Source organism: Piliocolobus tephrosceles, chromosome 4, assembly GCF_002776525.5.
Source record: "Piliocolobus tephrosceles isolate RC106 chromosome 4, ASM277652v3, whole genome shotgun sequence".
NCBI lineage: Eukaryota > Metazoa > Chordata > Mammalia > Primates > Cercopithecidae > Piliocolobus > Piliocolobus tephrosceles.
Window position 1 is genome coordinate 21,500,640 of NC_045437.1, and position 21,879 is coordinate 21,522,518.

General features: G+C 34.7%; 1 protein-coding gene across 3 annotated transcripts in view; it reads right to left on the reverse strand.

Annotated features, from left to right (window-relative positions):
• The window catches only part of CDH12 (cadherin 12), a 494,468-nt gene that overhangs the window by 138,732 nt on the left and 333,857 nt on the right, over window positions 1-21,879 (reverse strand). The window contains exon 1 of one of the 3 annotated variants that reach the window (XM_023218206.1): window positions 6,253-6,508. The exons of the other annotated variants lie outside the window; for them this stretch is intronic. The gene's annotated coding sequence lies outside the window, so the exon portion shown is untranslated. Of the gene's footprint in view, window positions 1-6,252; window positions 6,509-21,879 lie in introns of those variants that run through there. 3 annotated transcript variants of the gene reach the window in all.

The following is a 21,879-nucleotide window of genomic DNA, read 5'->3' on the forward strand; positions in this document are numbered from 1 at the left end:
GATTAAGTGACCACTATTTTAGCAGCTAACACTGCACTATGCACAGAGAATATAAGCTATAAAAATGAAGGAAAAAGAGAAATGAAAAAAAATGTTGAAATGTAGTATTCAAAACCCTTTATTTTATATGATTTCTTTTGGGAAACTCAGAAAATACTTATCATTTGCAACTCTCTCTTCTTTCCTAAAACAGGAAAGGAACTTAACAATATTTATGGAGCTACTACAATGCGTCAAACATTGTGCAAAACATTTTACATGCAGTCTTATATTTAATGCTTAAGCCTATGCTATTTTCTATTATTTGCACAATTTCTGTAAATGCAAAACTAACACCGAGATGACGAAGTGGGTTGTCCAGGGTCATGACTTTTAGTAAGTGGTGGAGCTGGGACAAACTCAAGCAGTTGACACTAAAACCACTGCTCACGGCCACTTTCCCCCTCCAGGGAACACAGAAGTTCTTCATAATATAACTAAGCTGTTTTATTTTGGTTTTTTGGCCATTCTTGGTACAACATATTTTTCCCATTTTTTTTTTTAATTTGGAATTGAGCTTTCTAGAAATACACTGCTCATTTTTGTTTAATTAAGTAACCAAACAGTCTATTTGGTTAAACTTCATATTATTTTTATATATTAGTTTCTCCGATACAAAATGGTTACTAATGGATCCGCATATATAATTTCAAATTACCTAAATAGTTAAAAAGTATGCAAGGAATTTTCCACAGTAGCTACACACACCTAAGATCAAATATGCATAATACGTATTGAATCATGGATTTTTTTCTTTTGTTTTTATTAATATCATTTAAAAATCTAGCACCATCATAACTCATATGTTGACACTCAGCAAAAGTGAGAGGAAATCAGTCTAATATCCGGGCTGTGACTGTAGATGCATTTTGATAGTTTATGATGTATTGATTGGAAATTCAAGATAAATAGTAAGTGTTTTACTAAAACGAAAACTAGATTACAAAGCAATATTTGTAAAGATATATCAAACAATATTGCCAGTATTTAATTAAGAAGCAATGTTCAGGTTTCAGTATTACCATTTTAGCATCAGACAGCTATTGCCAGTGAATTTCTTTGTTATGCCATTATAAATTAAGCACTGATGCATCATGATGATTCTCCCATTACTGGAAATCATATTTTATCTGAATTTATTCTCATGTCCAAATGTTTGTGACATATATTTAATTTGTTTATTGCCACATGCACAGCCAAACATAGAGGATGATGTAAAGCAATCATGGAAATGATCAAAAAGATGTATTTTATTGCTTTATCAGTATTTCAAATTGATTTATTAATCAGACAAAAACAGGTTATTTGAACCAGACATAAATTGGCTGTATCACTCTCACAATTTGGCAGATGTCTGGGTGTCCCATTTATAGTACAACTACCACATTTACTTGCTTTAAAAAAGTGATATATTAGACAACATTCTATGTTTTCCCTTTCTAAATATATTCACTTAATTTTTGAAACTACCCTATGGAGTAATAACTTATTATAAAAGGCCCGGCCCAGTTTTTTTTTTTTTTTTTTTTTTTTTTTTTTTTTTTAGATGGAGTTTCACTCTTGTTGCTCAGGCTGGAATGCAGTGGCCTGATCCCGGCTCACCACAACCTCCGCCTCCCAGGTTCAAGCGATTCTCCTGCCTCAGCCTCCCAGGTGGCTGGGATTAAAGTCATGTGCCACCATGCACGGCTAATTTTTGTATTTTTAGTGGAGACAGGGTTTCTTCATGTTGGTCAGGCTGATCTGGAACTCCCGACCTCAGGTGTACTGCCTAGATTGGCCTCCCAAAGTGCTGGGATTACAGGCATGAGCCACCATGCTCGACCAAAAGGCCCCGTTTTAAGCACATTCCTTGTTTTAACAAATTTAATTCTCACAACACGATGAGAAAGTAATTGTTATCTATATTTTACAAGTGAGGAAACTAAGGCAAATGAAGCTGTATGTAATTTACACAAGGTTGTACAACTTTAGATTTAGCTTACTGTAGAGCTAATTCCAGAACCGCTGTTCTCAATTACTATGCCACTCACCCCTTAGTTTACAGAAAAATGGTTATATGCTTGTTGAATTGGGTAGCTGATAGCATCACCTTTTAGCTTCAAAATGGTTCACTCTTTCAGTAAAGGATTCATGCAAGCCCACCATATATGGTCAAGCACAATTTGTAGATAGCAAATCTGAGCCCATAACCCAGATAATATAATTTCATATTTTCCTATCCTGAATTTGAGTTGCACTTGTGTATTGATTTACATGAGTTTGCCAAAAAATGCCTTCATAGGACTTAAAGGAATAATCCTTTGCCAGTTTAGGATATTCTCTTTTTACGCAAATTTTGTTTTTATAGAGCTTTAATTATGTTTCTTGTTTGCGCCTATTTGTCTGAACTATATCATCAGTGCTTTCCAAAGACTCAATGGTATCAGTATATTATTAAATCTTATTTTTTAAGTAGTTCCCATACCAGTTCTCCATACACTTTCTTTCCTTCACTTCTTTATTAGACAGGTACCTCTGCTCTCTTCATGTCACCTGTAATTCTTGCTTGCTTTAGTTCTTTATTCTGAAAAGAAGACCCTAGTACATCTTCCAAACATATTTGGATAGTATATTGTATGCGAACTTCCTTGAATTTGTTCTTGGAATATATTAGTCATTTGGCTGAAAATACAAATTTTGGTTAAGCACCATTTTTATTTGTAACATAAAATTCATTGCCCCATTTACTTCTAGTGACTGTGATCTCTGGAAGTCTAATGTCACTTTGATTCTCCATTTAAAGTGACTTGTTCCATTTGTTTCTTCACTTCTTTTGTTCTGATTTTGTAAAAATTTTCTTTCTTCCCTCTGAAATTTTGGAAAAAGTTTATTCATCTTTGGTATTCTAATAGCTAAAATTAAGTACTTTTTTTTCCATTCATTATCATGCATATTCACTGGGTGAAACCTTTCATCTGTAGCTTGTATGCTACAGATGTGTGAAATTATCAATTTTGCTCTTCTATCCTTTTTCTGGAATTCTTCTTCTCATATTCTCTTTGTTTGTCGTTTTGCCTTTTTATTATTTTTCTTTTATTAGTTTTCCTCATATATATGAGAAAAAATAAATAAAAGGAACCAAACCTCAAAGGGTTATATATACTTTTTATATATATTTATATATTTTATATATATTTACATTTTTATATATTTATATATAAAACCTCAAAGGGGGTATATAAAACTCTTTGAGGTTTTGTTCTATTTCTTTAGAATATACTTCTTTTTTTCATTAGCATCTCTTCAAATATTACATATAAGCACTTAATCTCTAATTATTCAATTTTTCTGATAGATACAATTTTACTTCAGATATAATTGTAATTTGAATCGTCATAGATGTTGGGGAAGTGGTTTAGGTGTTTTTATCCATCTTTTATTACTTATCTCTCATTCAGTATTTGTTTTTCTGTTTTATAATGTAGTTTTCCTCAAATGTATGATGATCTTTGGTTTTTGGCACATCTTTTAAGATGGAACAATGAAGCAGTTGGCTATGACTTGGGGCCATGACAGTCACGGAACAAACAGTCTGGTTAGTTTCCTCTAGTGTGCCATGCAAATTTTCTTATTATCAACATGTGTTGTGATATGACAATATCAGTATTTTATCAATATCCATATTTACATTATAAAATTATTTAGGATTTTCAGACTCATTCACTCATATAACTTAATTAAATTCTTTATTATTTCTGAGCTTGACAATATCTGAGAAGACTTTGCATTTATGTTTCCATTTTATCTTTATCTCTCCACTTTAGAATATCTCCCTGATGATAATTCTTTGAAACTCCCTCTTTTACCCCTTCTTTCACTTCTTACTGATATTGTTTTCAGACACGATTTTGTATGATTGATAGGAAGTTTAAACAAGATGTTTATGATTCAGTTGATAGCGATGGACAAAAATTAAAAATGCATGACTATAATATCAAAGTTATAACAAATTTAATATTATAAGAGAGTAACTGAAGGAGAAATTAATTCTGTCTCCAAATGAACATCAATAGTGACTTGAAACGCTTCTGAAGAACAGACAGATCTTCCTCCTATAGTTAAAATCTGGCTGCCTGTGACTGTTTTTGCCCCAGTGTCCCATTCTTCCTTCTGGAGACACTGTGGATCCACAGCTTCCATATTCACCTTCCACAATGGAAAATCAGCTATCATTTTGCCCTTTCACTTCTTCCAATTGAATATACCCCCTTCTTCAACTGTTCCTTATATAACATGATTCACACCATGGACTTTTTGGAGTAGCCCTCCTGGTTCTTCATAGATGATTGAAAGTGCCTGCTGGCATCTAGAAATGAATTATTGAGTTGTAGAAGAATCACTACCAGGTTGCGTGAGGCCACAGTTTAGTATGAACGTAGTCAGAGCCTGGATAATTCATTGTTATGAGAGTACAACAGCTAGAAATTCAAATACTTTTGAGCAGTGCCAGGAGTAGATAGTATAAGCAAGAATTGCCCCAAATCCTATACTGTTTTTTTCTTAGCCCCAGGTTTTCTTTCACCTCTTTCCGTTAGCACTAATTAATAAGACACTTCACTAAGCACTTGATGTAAACAAAAAGTCTGAGAGTATAAGACAAACAATAACAACAACAACAACAACAACAATACAGTTACACTAAGGAGGGTCTGAAAAGACTGCTACATTAGCCAGGTCTGGGGTAATATCATGCAGGGAAAAAATTTGGTTGCAATATGGTGCAACCAGAAGTTAAGTTCTACAGTGAGGACCACCACACTATGTACCAAATCTAAGAAAGGACCAAAGGATATATGCTTTTCTCTCCTTTCCTCCCCATACTTTTAAAATATAAGTTCAGATTATTAAAGTATAATGTTTTCACATGAAACTTAGAGACTTACTTTTCAGGCTTTAAAAAGATGACTAGTATATCATATCAAACAACTTACCTGTTAGCTCATAGAGAGACTACATCACTAATAATGCAGGGAGATAAACAGCATCTACTTTGAATTGTTCCTCAGTTGAGGAAACAATTTGCAATGTTTTCTCACTTCAAAGAAGTAATAGCAGTAGGAGGAACACCTAATGTAAATGACGAGTTAATGGGTGCAGCACACCAACATGGCACATGTATACATATGTAACAAACCTGCATGTTGTACACATGTACCCTAGAACTTAAAGTATAATTTAAAAAAAAAGAAGTAACATGTCTTCATAGAAATTTAAATTTACTCGCAATTCCAACATGTGGAAGCTATTTGTGATAATACTTTTAAAGTTTGTATTGTTGTTCCTACATAGATTTAAGTAAATTGAGATTATACTCTTTATACTATATTGTAACCTGTTTTTTAAAATTTAACAATATATAGTGATAAGTGTTTAGTTTCTACATATTATTATTGATGTGCTTTTAATAAATACTTGTTTTATGAAATAAATGATTATATTAGTTTTTATAGCCAGTCGATTATTGATGCTACTCCAGTTGAATTTAAGCTTCTCCCATTATAAATAAGGGCGTGCTTGTATATACAAATGGCTGCAATTAGAAAATTAGAAATAAGCTATCATGTTGCTGATATAGTAATCTATTTCTAAAGAAAGACTAAGTCCTTAAAATAGAAAAGCACATATGATTATATATTTCTGATAGGAAAAATCATATATTTTAGTTGCTACTCATATTTTTCATTCAGAAAACATAAGATCAACATGCTGCATGATACATAATGTTTTTATATTTTATAACTTAAACCGGGTTTCAATAAGGGAATGATAAAAGTGATGCCAGTCTTTTTTAAAGAAATACAATTTGAACATTAAAAATGTTTACTCTCTTAATTTCCAAACCAATAAAAAAGTGTAAGAGTTATTTTTCCTGTATATATTATCATTATTTAGCAAAACAAAGTAGGGAGAAGGGAGATGTGGTGTCTGGCTCACTGCAGGGGGATTATTACAGTTCAGATCAGGAGGCCCCCTAGTCTGTGAACACATTCCCTGACCTGTCACTGCCAGTTTTAGCAAAGCTGTAGTTGCCTGCACCTGTAAAGGGAGAAACAGACATTGCCTTTGTGGGGCTTATCTTTTGAAAGAAAAATGTATTACCAATTCAATGTTCTGAAGCTAGACTCCTGAAGCTGTTTTTACAGAAGCGAAGTGAAACAAAATATATTTTACCTAAAGAAGCCTCTTTCCAGTCTGTGTTCGCATGTGTGTGGCTTTGATAACACAGCTTTCCATGCCATCAGTATCTTGAATGCTGAACAAAATCTGAAAGTATTCTCCAGTTCTTTTGCAACCTAGACATCTCGAAACAACATATGAGGTTTTGTCTGTTTTCTTTCTTTTGCTGTGGGAAGTAACCATGTCCATAAAAACAATACTATTTCTCAATATAGATGATGAAGAGCTGCCTTTGCCTAAAACCTTCTTTCTGTTAGCATCAGAGGGCAGAGCTGCTTTTCTTAGCATATAAGCTACCCCACACTGGCAATGTTTGACTTTTATTGCTTACAGAATCAGGTAAAAAACATCAGCTGTAGTCTAAGACACTTCTTTCTTACTACTATATTTAACCAACAAAATATAAATCTCAAAGCTGAATTCATTCTATGTTTCAGGAAATATGTAAAACAAATTGACACTTAAATGAATCAACTTCAGAAAAAATTCTGTTTTTCTCTTTGCAAAGTGTAGTAAATACGCTTGTGCGTGGGTGTATGTGTATGTCTTACTTGTATTTCTTTCTTTTGTCAGGATCTTAAACATCTATTGTACTTTAATTGTTAAGATTTACTTCCCTCACTCATTTCCCTATCCTCAGCACCCAGCATAGCATCTACCACAAATATTTAATCAGTGGTTGCTTAAAAAACAGCATACTGAATGAATGAAAGTCTTAAATCTTTCTTCTATGCTAAAAATGTCTAGAGTCAATTATTTGGTATAATAATTAATGGAAAATAAGAAGAGTAAAAAGAACCCCAGAAAGTCAATTATTTGTTATAACAGCTACTGGAAAATAAGAAGAATAAAAAGGACTACAGCCTTACTTTCAGCTAATTATTTGGTTAAGAAAGGATTTCAATTGGTATATTTCTCATGTGATTTCACTATTCCACCTTCTGCTCAGTTTCAAATTCAATGGAGGGGGATACAAATAAATATGTGTTTTACATTTGTTTATTTACATTTGTATGTTAACAAACAAGGACCTGTCCTCCACCCATTAAAGCACAATTTTAGAGACAGAGTGATTCTACATACGTAGGTTTTGCAGCAGAGATGCATATAAAGGACAAGCATGTTAGGATTCTCTATATATTTGAAAAGTGAAATAACACAATAAAGCTCATTTTATAAAATGACACTAAAAACATGAGGATGCTGTCAAATTTAGATTGGGATACTAAGTAGTAATATTTAGAATTACAAAGAAAGAGCAAAAATAGAAAATTTAAAGAAACATGTCAAAACAAGGAAGCAAGTTGAAAGGGAGAAAAATTGGATTTTCTACAACTGGCATATAGATTGTTAATGTTATTCAAAAAACATGAACCCCATTACGTCTTCATAGAATGCCAACTACATTGTCAAAATTCCAATAAATGATGATAAGTCTAAAATTGATGGAATGTCAATGTATCTGGCATACACCTTTCCAAAGGAATGACCCACCAGATCTATCCTGAGTTGTTTATATAAATCCTAATTGTAATTTATAGTTCTGCAGTAACTTCATTTGTGATCATTTATTTAAGATCAGCCTAACATTTGAGATAAAGGAGAATTAGAAAAAGATTAAGAGTTCAGGAAAATACACTTCTAGAGTTTTGATACTACATTCTAGTCCCCCCCTTTTTACATCCAACAAAGTCAATTTACAGCTGTGGAATTTTCAGACCTAGCCCTATTTTTGGAAAATTCAACAAAGAAGTATTAACATTGCATCTTTCATAGGCTTAGAATTTTTGATTCAAAAGGTATTTAAGATAAAATCTTGTTTAACTCTCCATTACAGAGATGACAAAAACAGCTAGAGATCATGAAATGAATTACACACATCACATGGCCTATACTATCACAGTTGGGAGAAGAAATAAAGTCCCTTCATTCTCAGTCCAATTCTCTTTCCTCTGCACACACACACACACACACACACATGCACACACACGCACACACACACACACAAAACTCACTTTAGCAATGTTTCTTACAAATCTTGTTAGCAGATTAAACAAGGATCAGAGTTAATCTTTGGATTAAGTCATCTGTGTTTGGATGTAGCCAAAGTAGTTGAATTTATCTCTATAGGAGACAATCAACGCTTTCTACAAGCAAATCAATATCCCAAGGTTACAGTTTCTAATTGTACTTAATTCTCCTTGCTAAATGTACCTTATTAATTATTTTGAAACAAGGGGCAAGTTTGTGGCTCGATCAAATCAAAACTTCAAAAGAAGAAAGGCAGGAAGGAAAAGAGGAAGAAAAATACAGAGAAAGATAAGACAAGAAAACTAGGAAAGGCTCCAACTCTATGCTTAATTGAGTTCTCCTGAACCTGTTCCAACACTGTGCTGAGGATTTTAGCTGATCATGACTGCTATGTCAAACTCATGTAACACGTTCAGTTTTAAATCCATTATAGTATCTTGGACTTCAGGTTAATAAAATCATATTTAAATTCTGATCATTTTCAGTAAAAATAAGAATAATTACAGATCCGAACTGCATTTGGGGAGTAAAAGATGCATACCATTTTTTAAATGCTCTCTGAGATAATGCTAGTAATTTCCTTTGGTTTTGTTTATTAACCGATATGCAATTCTTGATAAACAGCGTCTGGTTTAGTCATGTAGACGTTTGGCAAGGCTCAGAATGATGTGGTTATCAATCATGGTGATGAGCTGTCTTGTTGTTTGATATGAACTTTCCTAGAATGCAACACAACTTCCTGTAAGGAATCCTAGAACTCTAGGGTAGATGGTGGGTTTAGGGTGGTGGCAGGAAAAAGTAAAGTATTTCATTGTTGTCACTTTTCACAGGTCCTCTCATCACATGCAGTTAGTTACTGAGGCCAGAGATTAATTTGGATTGTAAAATAAATAAGCTTTTTTTCTTCTAGTCTAATTTTATTCACCAGGGTTTTTTTTTTTTTTTTTTTTTTTTTTTTTTGAGGCAGAGTCTTGCTCTGTCACCCAGGCTGGAGTACAGTGGCCGGCTCTCAGCTCACTGCAAGCTCCGCCTCTCGGGTTTACGCCATTCTCCTGCCTCAGCCTCCGGAGTAGCTGGGACTACAGGCGCCCGCCACCTCGCCCGGCTAGTTTTTTGTATTTTTAGTAGAGACAGGGTTTCACCGTTTTAGCCAGGATGGTCTCGATCTCCTGACCTTGTGATCCGCCCGTCTCGGCCTCCCAAAGTGCTGGGATTACAGGCTTGAGCCACCGCGCCCGGCCTCACCAGGGTTTTTAAAGCCACAAATTCTTCTTGTGGCAGAAACTTACAGTATGTATTAAAAGTGTTTATTTTTATTTTAATAAATATATAAAGTTTTATGTTTATAAAAATGTTTGCATCAGTTTACCTACAATACTAAATCTTTTGGAACATAGTTTTAAAAATGGTTGGCAGGGATATGACCTATGGCCTTTCTGATCCTTAAAAACGTCGGTGATGCCGCCCGATTTGGTTTCAGGAAAAGCAAAAGCATGACATCCATCTCTGTTTTCTCCATAAAAAACCTGCTTGATCTAAGCAGACTCAATAATTTGTTGAAATAATAACTTAATTGAGGAAGTAATTATATCCCATAATTTAATAATATGGTATAATGGTTGGAAAGAGTAACCAAACAACCAGCAAAGCTTCACATAGAACTAACTAGTCTAGCTCTTGATAGAAGGATTTACTGGATCACATTTGCCTTTGATCCCCTTTATCCCCTTTTCATACCCTTTATCTTCTATAGTAACAAAGTTCTCCTGCATCTTGCTCTTGTTCTTATCTTTTGAACATCAACATTTGCTAGCAGTTATCTCATTTGTACCACACTATAAATGACTTAGAAGAGTTTTGATCATTGCCTTTCCAGTTAATTGTAAAATTTCAAGCATGGGTGGATCATTTGAATGTGTGTTTGCAGCAACTATTTAGTCTAAGTTGTGGTTGAGGGAAAAAGAGGGGATTCTGAAATTATACTAACAGAACCTCAGCAAAACAAATGGCCACAATAAAAGGAAAATTCAAGGGAGTGGTAGGAGAGAACAAAATTTAGTCCAGAAATGCATAATGAGTTTAGAAATTGGCCCACTAGAAAAGAAGGGGAAATTGAAGACATATCTCTTTGTAAGCAGAGACACACTTATAAAAATATTTGTGCATCTTTATCTTGCTAAATAGTGCAGCTTACATTTATTGTCACCAGTGATATTTAACAAAGTCTTAGAAGTTTTAGTGTAGTACCCCAAAATGAGGCTGTTATTACTATTCAACTTTTTGAAAATAAGAACTTCAAGTATTCTTTAATTTTGGTATCTACTGCAAAATGTACATGTGTGAAGTAACCTTGCTACTGATTGTTTTCAGTGGGTGAAATATATTTTCTTATCTACTGACATATAGAAACAAGCAAATGCAACATTAAGAATGAATCATTTCATTCTTCTCTACCTCTGGTTTTGAAGCCCAATACAATTATAAAGAAACAAGTTTGTAAGAAAAGTATACCAACTGAAATGACTCCTTACGTAAATAGCTGCCAGTGAGATTTTTTTCTGTCATTAATTATAACCAAGGAATAAAGTTCTTTACAACTCTTTCCATCATATAAAAGGTATTTGAGTGTTTTTTATTTTAATCAATTATTCACTGAAGAAACCATTTACAGTATTTAATGCCTGCAAGAGGTGCTGAGTTAGGTGCTAGTCCAAAGAGATGAGTGACAGAAATAGATTTTAAACAATTAAAGTATAGGATGGTACTAGCATAAAGAAAAGATAAGTATTGGCCAGGCACAGTGGTTCATGCCTGTAATCCCAGCACTTTGGGAGGCCGAGGCGGGTGGATCACCTGAGGTCCGGAGTCTGAGACCAGTCTGATGAATATGGGGACAGTTTGTCTCTACTGAAAATACAAAAATTAGCCAGGCGTGTTGGCGTGGGCCTGTAGTCCCAGTTACTTGGGAGGCTGAGACAGCAGAATTGCTTGAAGCCAGGAGGCGGAGTTTGCAGTGAGCTGAGACTGTGCCACTGCACTCCAGCCTGGGCAACAGAGGGAGACTCCATCTCAAAGAAAAAAAAAAGAAAGAAAGAAAACATAAATATTTAAGGTTATGAATATCCCCAGGACACTGATTTGATCTTTACAAAGTATGCAAATGTATTAAGTTATCACAAGTATCCAAACACTATGTATATCTATTATGAATCAATTCGTAAAGTATAATATGCACTTAAAATGTGTAGAAACACACTTAAACACATACATGTACACAAATACCCACAATAAATATACAGTTTGAAAGAAAGAAAATCTTTCTTTACATTGCTATATCTGTTTATAATTTTATTCAGATCTTTTAAAGAACATGACTCATTTTTTGTATTTAGTTGCATTCTAGGCCTCCAGAAAGTTTTTCTGACCAGCATTTAAAACCAAGACAGAATTGATTTCTTTTTCATCTGTAAAAGGGGTAACCCTTGGCAAAACGAAAATAAATCTAACATTATCCTTTAGTTATTACTAAATCTCTGTCTCTGGATACCTTGTGACTGCTCCTCAGCCCTCTAATAGCTCCCATAAAATATTTATAATAATTGCATAGAGCATAAGTGGTGCGCCATTATTTGCTCAAGCGAATTAAAATGTGAAGGGAGATTATTTTTAATTTCAAACGCTGAAATTACTTTTGCACCAACTAATATGTAGCAAATACATTGAAAAAAAAGAAGACTGGTTCTCAGAGAACTGGTCCCTTTTAGCCTGCTGTACTGTTCCTCATTAGTTGACTTTCAAGGCTGTTCAGCTGTGCTCACTATAAAGGGAAAGTAGTAGCCTATAGCACAGAGAAGAAGATAGAGCTGGAGAGATGAGTAAATGTGCATAAGCTTCCACAGTGATCTGAGAGAAATGGAATGTATCTCCCCCATAACACTCCTTCAGCTTACCTCACATACCCCGTCTTTAGAGGTATTATTTGTGAGTTAATATATGTGGTCTAAACCAAAAATGTAGCAAATATGGGCATTAAGATTCCACATGGGAAGATACAAACAAAACTAAGTAGGCCAGCAGCCCTGGCACTGAGTAGGGAAGAGAAACTGTGGTTCTGTCTTCCTACATGTCATTAATGCATGGAAGTTTCTTGACTTAGCCCATCACAATGTTCATCCTGCCCTTAAGGAGCTACTCTTCCACAAGCAGTCTTCAGTCTCTTAAAGCAGCACGGAATGTTTCCAAAGCTCCATATGCACCAGTTTGGGAAACTGCATCACCTTGTTAGCCACACAGCTGTGCTTTTCTTTCTCAGGGCTCAGCTCAGCTGCTGATGTTAGACAGCCTGGTACCACAAGAAGTGTGTCAGAGCTGAGAGGAGCCACTGCCCCCTACCCAGTCAGGGACTGGAGTTGAATTCTACCATTCTAGAGAGAATCTAGCCCTGCCCCAGTGCCCAGGTAGTAGCCTTCATGATTGAAGGTAAACGTCAACAGGAAACTGGCTTCCTTCAAATAATTGTGCATGAGGGTAAAGATGGGAAGATCCCCCAGGCCTGGAAGCAAACATAGCCTGGGAGCCCACTCTAGCATTGGACGGGATCTCTCAAATCTCAGTTATTTTCATCAGTGTGTGGCTCTTGGCTGCAACCCAAGCACCAGAATAACAATGGACCAGGCTGAACAATCCCCTTCCCTTGGGAGCTAGCAGCTGTGCAGAACTGTCTCTTCTAATCCTAAATTGAATTAAAGCCCTGAGAGAAGGTGCATTGGCTTTCATGCCTCTAGATAGTGTAAGGTTTGAATGCTGAACTCTGGACCTGAATGAGGCACAGTATCTGCTATGCCAGCTGGAATGATAGCCAGCTTAATCAAATAGAATTCATTCCAAAAAAGAAATTGAGAGTCACCGATGGAGAGTGAGAGTGAGAAAAATACAAATGTATATTTATATGATCTTGAAAAATTATAAGACTTGAATTCCTCTTATAAACCAATTTGTTTTAGTACCAACTATTTTCCAAACATAGATTATTATCTTCACAGTTTGGACAATTAAAAAGTGTCAAAATAAAAATTTTCTCTGCTCAAAAATTTAAAAGCTGGAGTCCTCTTTACATTATATGTAAACTATTTCACAAGCTGTAACATGAATAAAATGCAAATCAGGTTATTACAATTCTCAGCAGATAATGGGAACTCTACCTCTTTCTCTTCCATTCACCATTGAAATACCAGATTGTTATAACAACCTTTAAAGACTGAACTTGAGAGACAGAGTGTTGTGGCCAATGGCTGATTCAAGGTGATCTGCAACCTAATCGATGTATAAACAAGTATAGTTTTGCTGTTATTTTGAAATCAAGGAATCAACTAAGATTGACAAATGACGGAAAACACGTGAAACAAAAAAACTTGTTTATCTAATGCTTGATAGATGGCTAAATTTAACACTGCCCGCTTCCCAGATATTTCAGAAAAATGAGACCATAGACTGACAAAGTATTAAATCTGTGGTAGCTTACCACTGTTGAGTTTTATTGGCTTACTTATTCTTATCAATGTAATTTTTCTTGAAGCGCGTGTAAAAAGTCTCAATTTAGTATGTTGCTAGAGAAAAAGCCAAAAAAAAAAAAAAAATACAACATTGAGATTTCTGGTCTTTATTCAGAATCATTGGAAAATACATGTCAACCAAAAACTAACTCTGAGAAAAACTCTACCTACAACTAAATCTGAGAAAAAATATTTAGTTCATAAAGATGAATGTATGTTTTATTTTGATAGAAATTGCCAACAAATATAATCAACTGAAATGTTGCTCAGTAAGGAGAAGTGGAAAAAAAGGTTATATAAGTAGAATGACAGCCAGACATTGTCATTTTCAAAGACTCTGTGACTAACATTCACAGGGTTGTTTTTTACAAATCTGGTTGACAGAAATTTTTAGCATTCATCCAGTAACTGAAATGTATTGGTCAGTTCTATAGGCTTAATATGACTGTGAGCATCTGGAAAGCTCTGGTATCCTCTGAGCGGACGACATTTATCTATTTTGTATTTTGCTTACAAAAATATGTTTCCCAAGTGATACCTTGATATTTTATGAGAAAAGATGTTACTGAAGAGAAATAAAGCCTCAAATATCTGTTACGTTGAATGAAAATGTACTGACAAAGGTGGTATCAAGTTTTTAGAGACAGTATCATTAGCCTGTCCCATATTCTTCAGAGTTTCTGAGTTACTCAGAATGAAACTGACAGTATTATGGACTATCATGTGAAATTTTGATTGTATTCAAGCCAGCTGTAAAAGAATCCTGGAAACATGAACATATTACATCTTAGTTTTGTATGTTTGCAATATATTAAACTGCTTTTATAGTAAGATTTCATAAATATTCCCCACATAATTTATAAGATAAAAACTCAAGGTTACAAAACATTTATTTATCAGAGCTATTTTGAAAGTGAATCTAAAAACTACAAATAAAAGCTAAATTTTAACTTCTTCCATGTATTACAATATTTCTTTATGTCTTCTGATGCCAACAAAACATTTTCAGCAGATTGAAATTTTAAAGGCTTCTACACTGTAATTATATTACAGAACACAATGTCATTAAAATGTAAAGTAAATGGAATAGGTTATATGCCATTTAACATTCTGATATTTTTATTTAAATTGAGTAGGTTATATGCCACTTAATATTTCTGATATTTTTATTAAAGTAATCATAAAATTGACATGTTCTTTCTTAATGACAGACATGACCTTATGTAGTAAAAGTACTTTCTTGAATATTAAACAACTGCTTAAATCACCATAATAAATCAAAAACTTGGCTTACTTTAGGAATAAATTATAGGAACAATCTATATGTAGGGCCTTTTAGTAGACATGAAATTTTTTTCAGTTTTTCTTTTTAATACTTTATTTTATTTTATTTTTTTAGAGACAGGGTCTCACTCTGTGAGACCAGGATGGAGTGTAGTGGTGTGATCTCATGTCTCACTGCAGCCTCAAACTCTGGCCTCAAGTGATTCCCCTGCCTTGGCCTCCCAAAGTGCTGGGATTGCAGGCATGTGCCACTGCAGTCAATCTACAATTTATTTTAAAAAATCTATTTGAGAAAGGCCAGGCGCGGTGGCTCACACCTGTAATCCCAGCACTTTGGGAGGCCGAGGCGGGCGGATCACTAGATCAGGAGATGGAGACCATCCTGGCTAACACGATGAAACCCCGTCTCAACTAAAAATACAAAAAATTAGCTGGGCGTGGTGGCAGGATCCTGTAGTCCCAGCTACTCGGGAGGCTGAGGCAGGAGAATGGCGTAAACCCGGGAGGCGGAGCTTGCAGTGAGCCGAGATCGCACCACTGCACTCCAGCCTGGGCGACAGTGTGAGAATCCGTCTCAAAAATAAATAAAAAAATAAATAAAATAAATAAAATAAAATATATTTGAGAAGAGACAACTGTAAAAGTTATGAAAAAAATCTGAGATAGATTCAGAAAGGAGTCAAGCTGGAGAGATGTCATCATGAAGAAAGGAGAAGAAATCTGGTCTGTATCACTTGAATTTTGTCATGGAAGTTAAACAAAAATGAGTTTATCTAAGAGAAGAAATTTATGAGGGAAAAGGCAGATCTTCATGGCCCGAAACTCTGTTTTAGTCTATCTCACACAATTTCTCCTGTTTTCCAGGAAAACTTTACTTTTCAGTTCACCAATATGGTCTTTCCACCTCTGTGATTTAGTTTTTACTCTCCTTCCCACCTGGGGGTTGTTCCCGCCTACCTTTTCTGTATTTGCTGTAAATTACCCATCCTTAACATCTGAATTTAACTATCATAAATACCATGGAGTTCTCTGTGATCTTTCTAGCTAGAATTAATTTTCTTCTCTCTGGTGCTTTCACAACACTTCCTACTTAAAGTATTTATTGCAGGCCACCTTGCATTACAAATCTTTATGTACACATTAGCTTTATTCCTGGTTTATAGATCTCTTGACGGCAAGGGCATTCTGATTTACCTTGCATTCCTCATAATACTCAGAGAACCTAGTACAAGGCCATTTTAGAAAGTAGACACTTGATACAATTCAGTGAAAGCATGTCATGGACATGTTAAATCAAGACCCTAGTTGAAGACTTTGCTAGGGATGAGGCTAAAGCTACAAACTTCCGAGTATATTTGTGTTTGGAATAAAATCAAGGTTGTGCGCTCTTTAGGAGAGAAGGAGAAATCTCAAAATTTAAATTCATTTAAAATTTAAAAAGTATGAAATATTTGAGGTCATCTAATGGCAAAACAATTACTTTTCGGAGGCATTTGAGGCATGGCATTCAAATTGTCTTGGTAAAGATATTTATAAAGAAATGTATAGAGGATTAACCTATAACAATTGAAAAAGTTATTTAAAAGCTTTGTTTTAAAATACTCTTATTAGTAATAACAATTATTAATATAATAATAACATTCTAGCTTTTTTGAATATTAAGTATAATATATGAACCATACTAAATGCTGTTTATTATATAATTTTAATACTTTGTGATAGAATTCATTTTGTTCTTACAATAATCACTATCAAAACTTCCATTATAAAGATGAGAAAATCAAGACTAGAAAATTTGATTGAAATTTTATAATCCTCAAGTTATTATTGAACATTTTATTCTTATAACTATGGGGAATTTATATATATGCATCCACAGATTTTATATATCTAGCTGGATACATAGATAGTTACAAGTACTTACAGAACATTTTAAAGACTTAATAAAAGTTAATTTGCAATGTTAACATTACGTAATTTGGATCTCCAATGTATGCTGTTGACAATCATCACTTTTGGCACCAGCTCTCTAAAGTATATATTCATGAATCTCAGAGAATATATCCATGCCTTGTGATAGCTATCACAGGAAATAATATGTGCCTCAATTTCTGTGGAAGGAAGGAGGGAGGCAGTAAAGGAAGGAAGAAAGGAAATAGAAAGCAAACACTATAAACTGGTTATTGAAGTAAACAATACGTTATTATTCTAACGATAAACATTTATTAGTGAATAATAATAAAATCTATACATGACAGGTATGTAGTATGTTGAATAGCTATTCTAAATAATTAAAATGCCAAGGGTTATATCACATCATCTTCTATCATGTTATATTAGCTATATCTGTACAAAATGTTGTTATATTCACTATTTGTAACAATAAGCCATATCAATTCATTAAAAACTGATAGTGACCTGGGAACTCTGCCACCATAACAACCAAATGCTGGATGTTACACTAGAAATGTCATGATATTTATGTTTCTTCACTATGGGTGACCCATTTCTGATTTGGAGGTTGAAAAGAAAATGCATGTTTCAATAACAAGTTTAAAATCACTCCCCCATTCCGAAAGCCAATGCCCACCACAATTGCAGCACCATTTGAGACAGTGCTGAAGACTGTAGAATTAATGCAATGAGAAAAGGTACATTGATAGTGGATGCTCAGAAAGGCAATGGGCTACAGAATCTTACAGTCGTCTTTAAAACCTCTGCCTAAATAAATATGATAAATCCTTGAGAAAAGAAGTGGGCATCACAGCCCACATAGCACATGCCACATTGCAAACAAAAGTCCGGGCTATTCTTTCTCATTGTGGCTTCTGCCATGTGGCATTTCTGGCACGGAACGGTTGCTCAGTAAATATTGTGAAATAATATAAATGAATTTAAACGTTTGATTTAAATTCAGCCAGAGAAGAGATTGCTCAGATTTCTTCAGGGTTTTCTCTAAACCCTTAGTGAAGTGATATATTTTGTAATGCACATTGCACATTTTCCATTGTAAAATATAAGTTGAGTCATGTTCAAAAAAGTGTTGGGGTTTTCTAAGGTCAACATATAAAGTCCAATATTGAAAAAAAAACCCATGTTTTTGTATGCCTAGAACATATAAATCATATTATAGTCTAATTCCAATTCTGAAAGTGAACCAAAAAAGTTAAGTGCACCTCTGATAATTATGTTCAATTATGGCTTATTTCTAACTGATGTAGGTCCATGTTACACATAATAAGATCTCATGGAAAATTTCAGCCATTCAAACCCAGGTAAATAGCTTTGAGCTCATAATTTTCAAATATCTTTTTCAGAAACTTGTTGGAACTGTTCTAGTTCTATGACATTCTTTCCCAACTGACTTTAGAAATGACATCTCAATTTTCTTTTATTTATATCTCTGGAACTACTGCTTCAATGCTTTCTGATTTCATACCTGCATAATAAAATTCCTGATTTGCCCATCACGTTTTGGCAAACAACCACCACCACATCTCTCTGGATACTGGCTTTGTCAAACTTCCAGATTCATTTCAACCAGCCACCTCTGCATATGATTTTCCAGCAACTCTGAACTCCCAAGCAACCAGGTGTTCTCCCTCACTATGATCTGCTTGCACCTGATCCGGGCTTGACAAACAACATCACCATCCAGCAGTGGTTTATATCCATCATGAGGTTTTCCAAACATCAGTCATTCAATTATTTCCTTCACAAGTTTTGCTCCATCTGTATATAATTTGCTGTGTTATAATTATGACTTTATTGTATAATAGACACTCTATGATAAGAGGGATATATTCTTGTTCTGCTGGCCACTGTATGTGCAGAGATTACAATAACAATTGTCATGTACTGCTTATTCAGGAAACATTGTTGTATAAGCAAGTGAACAGATGAAGATACCACTAGATGGAGTCTTTCAAAATTATGCAGTACAAACAAAGCAGTATTATTCAATTCTATCTTTATTCTGTTGCCTTCTGTAGGATCTGTCTTAGAGATCTGTCCCCTCTTATGAAGGGAGACTTGCAAGTAATAAACAAAGGTAAATTGTTACTAGTAAACCAAATTGAGGTGCTCTCTCTCTCTCTCTCTATATATATATATATATAGATCTTCCTCACTATTTCTCTCTGTCTTTCTCTATCTCTTTGTATCTCTGTCTCTGTTTCTATCTCTATCTCTCACGTTATCTCTCTCCCTCGCTATCTCTCTCTCTCTCTCTCTCTCTCAGATCTTTGCTACTCTAACAATGTTTCCAGAGTAAATAGATTAAGTACCATGCAGAGAGTTTTTGAGAAATGCAGAATCTCAGGCCCCATATCAGACTTAATGCAGAATCCATGGTTTAACAAGATACCCAAGTGATTCATATGCCCATTGTATCTGAGAGTCTCTGTCCTCCATGTAAGCGGAAAGAGTTAAAAGAGAATTGAAAAAGAAAATATGTTTCTCACTATGTAACCCAGCATTACTTAAAGGTCCCCAGCACTCTAGCCCACATAGTATCCTATATCTTCGGGAATGGGTGATGCAGCATGCCAAGGAGTCTCCCCTGGGGACAAAGGGAGCTGAAGTATGTGCTCCCCAGAGCCTGAGGGCCACTTGCCCTGGACTGCTGCCACTGCCCTTCAGCAGCAGAGCAGCAGGTCATGATCTCACTCAGAAGTGGGAGATAAAAAAGTTGTTCTCATGGAGGTAGAGAGTAGAATGATAGTTATCAGAAGTTGGGAATGGGGTTGGGAGGAATACAGAGAGGTTGGTTCACGGGTACAAACATGCAGTTAGATAGGAGGAATGTGTTCTAGAGTTTTATAGCACAGTAGGGTGACTCTAGTTAACAGTAATTTATTGTATATTTCGAATTAGCTGGAAGAGGAGATTTGAAATGTTCCCAACACAAGGAAATGATAAATGTCTGAGGTGATGGATATCCCAATTACCCCGCTTTAATCATTACAGATTGTATACATGTATCAAAATACCATATGTACCCCATAGATGTGTATAATTATTGTGCATCAATTAAAAATAAAGAATGTGGGCGGGGAAAAAAAAAATTCTAAATGAGTGCTAATAGAACTTTTTGCAGTGACAGAAATGTTCTGTATCTGCTCTGAACAATAACCACATGTGGCTATTTATCACTTTAAAAGAGACTAATATAAATAAGAAACTAAATTTTAATTTTGTTCAATTTTTGTTTAATTTTATTTTTAATCAGTCAGTGTGGCCAATGGCTATTATGTTGGAGAGTACGAGTCTGTTAGATAAGGGTAACAACAGCTGAACATTGGGGAACACTTGTATGCTGATTTAAAGATGTTGCATAAATGGAGGATTACATGATAAGATGAAGAACTGAGCCCATGAAGACCTCAGAAAAATAAGATTGCCCATTCAAATTACTATGTCATAAATTTTACAATTTACAAATGAGTTAAGATGCTAATGAAAATATTTCAAAATAATAAACAGCCAAGGCTGCTACTTAGAGTTAAGAAAATGAAAACAACCATTAGGTGCTGCTCTCCTTCATGTCTCATTAAAATAAATATAATTATATAAAAAATAAATAACAATTAAATAAATAAATAAAAATTACAATGGGACTTGGAAGAAACAAGAACGACAACATTTTAAATGCTGGAAAGCATGAAAGTAAGTGGTAACTGACAGCGCTCCCCAAATGTTGAATTCTACACAGCAATAGTAGGGAAATTTGAGAGTTAATAGAATTTATGCTGCAGATGCTTTATAAGAAACAAGGCTGGTGATACTTAGCTCCCTGTGAAAACAGTGCTAACGAAGAGATTGTAAGTACGTTTGAAAAACGTACGTAAAAAGCATGCACGTAGATCCCAACAGTTCTTCCCTCATTTTACTCAGCTAGGGGACTGTCTTCAACTCCTTCCTGCCCTTACCCCTTATTGACTACACATGCTTCAGAAGAAGGCTAGGGGTTCATGATATTAAAAGTGGAAAACAGTGCCTTGGACACCAGCCTTAGCTGACAGACAGGTCTCAGCTTAATTCTGAAAACAGGAGAATTAAGAGAAATTTACTTTCTAAAAGTTAAACTTGTACCAGTTTCCCCTATTCAGTGCCTAGAACTCCAACAGTTAGGTTTATATCCCAGTGTCATAAAATAGAAGTCTTTTCTGGATAGTTGGATCAGTCAAGAGAAAAAATAAAAACAAAACAAATAAAAACACAAATGAACAACAGAAGTCAAAAGATACAGTGAGAAAATCTTCAAGAAGGCAAAGAAAACAAATAGATGGAAAGTAGGAGCCAAAAGATAATAAAACTCAAAGAAAAGAATCTGAATAGTAGTTCCAGAAAAGGAACAGAAAATGAGATACAAAAAAGCTATCAACGACATAATTTCCAATTTATTCCTTAGAAACAAAGACATGGATTTCCAGATTAAAATGTCTCTCTAAGTGTCCTGCATGATGGATGGAAACAGACAGGCAGCAATATTCAAGACTGATAATTTCCAGTCATCAGTGATCTGCCTCTGTAGTGTCTCCTCTTTCTCTATTAGACAATATAACTACTGTCTACATTGCTGATTTCCTGCCCTAAATTCTGCTAATAAACTTCGTGTTACATTTTTCCCCTTGTAAAAATGTTTCACTGGTAGTGTTTGGGTTCTTTGCCATTGTGTAACACAGGATCTCAGAAAGTTTACCTACCATCCTGTTGCAGGAAACAATTAGTGAGATAAGCTCCACCAAAACAA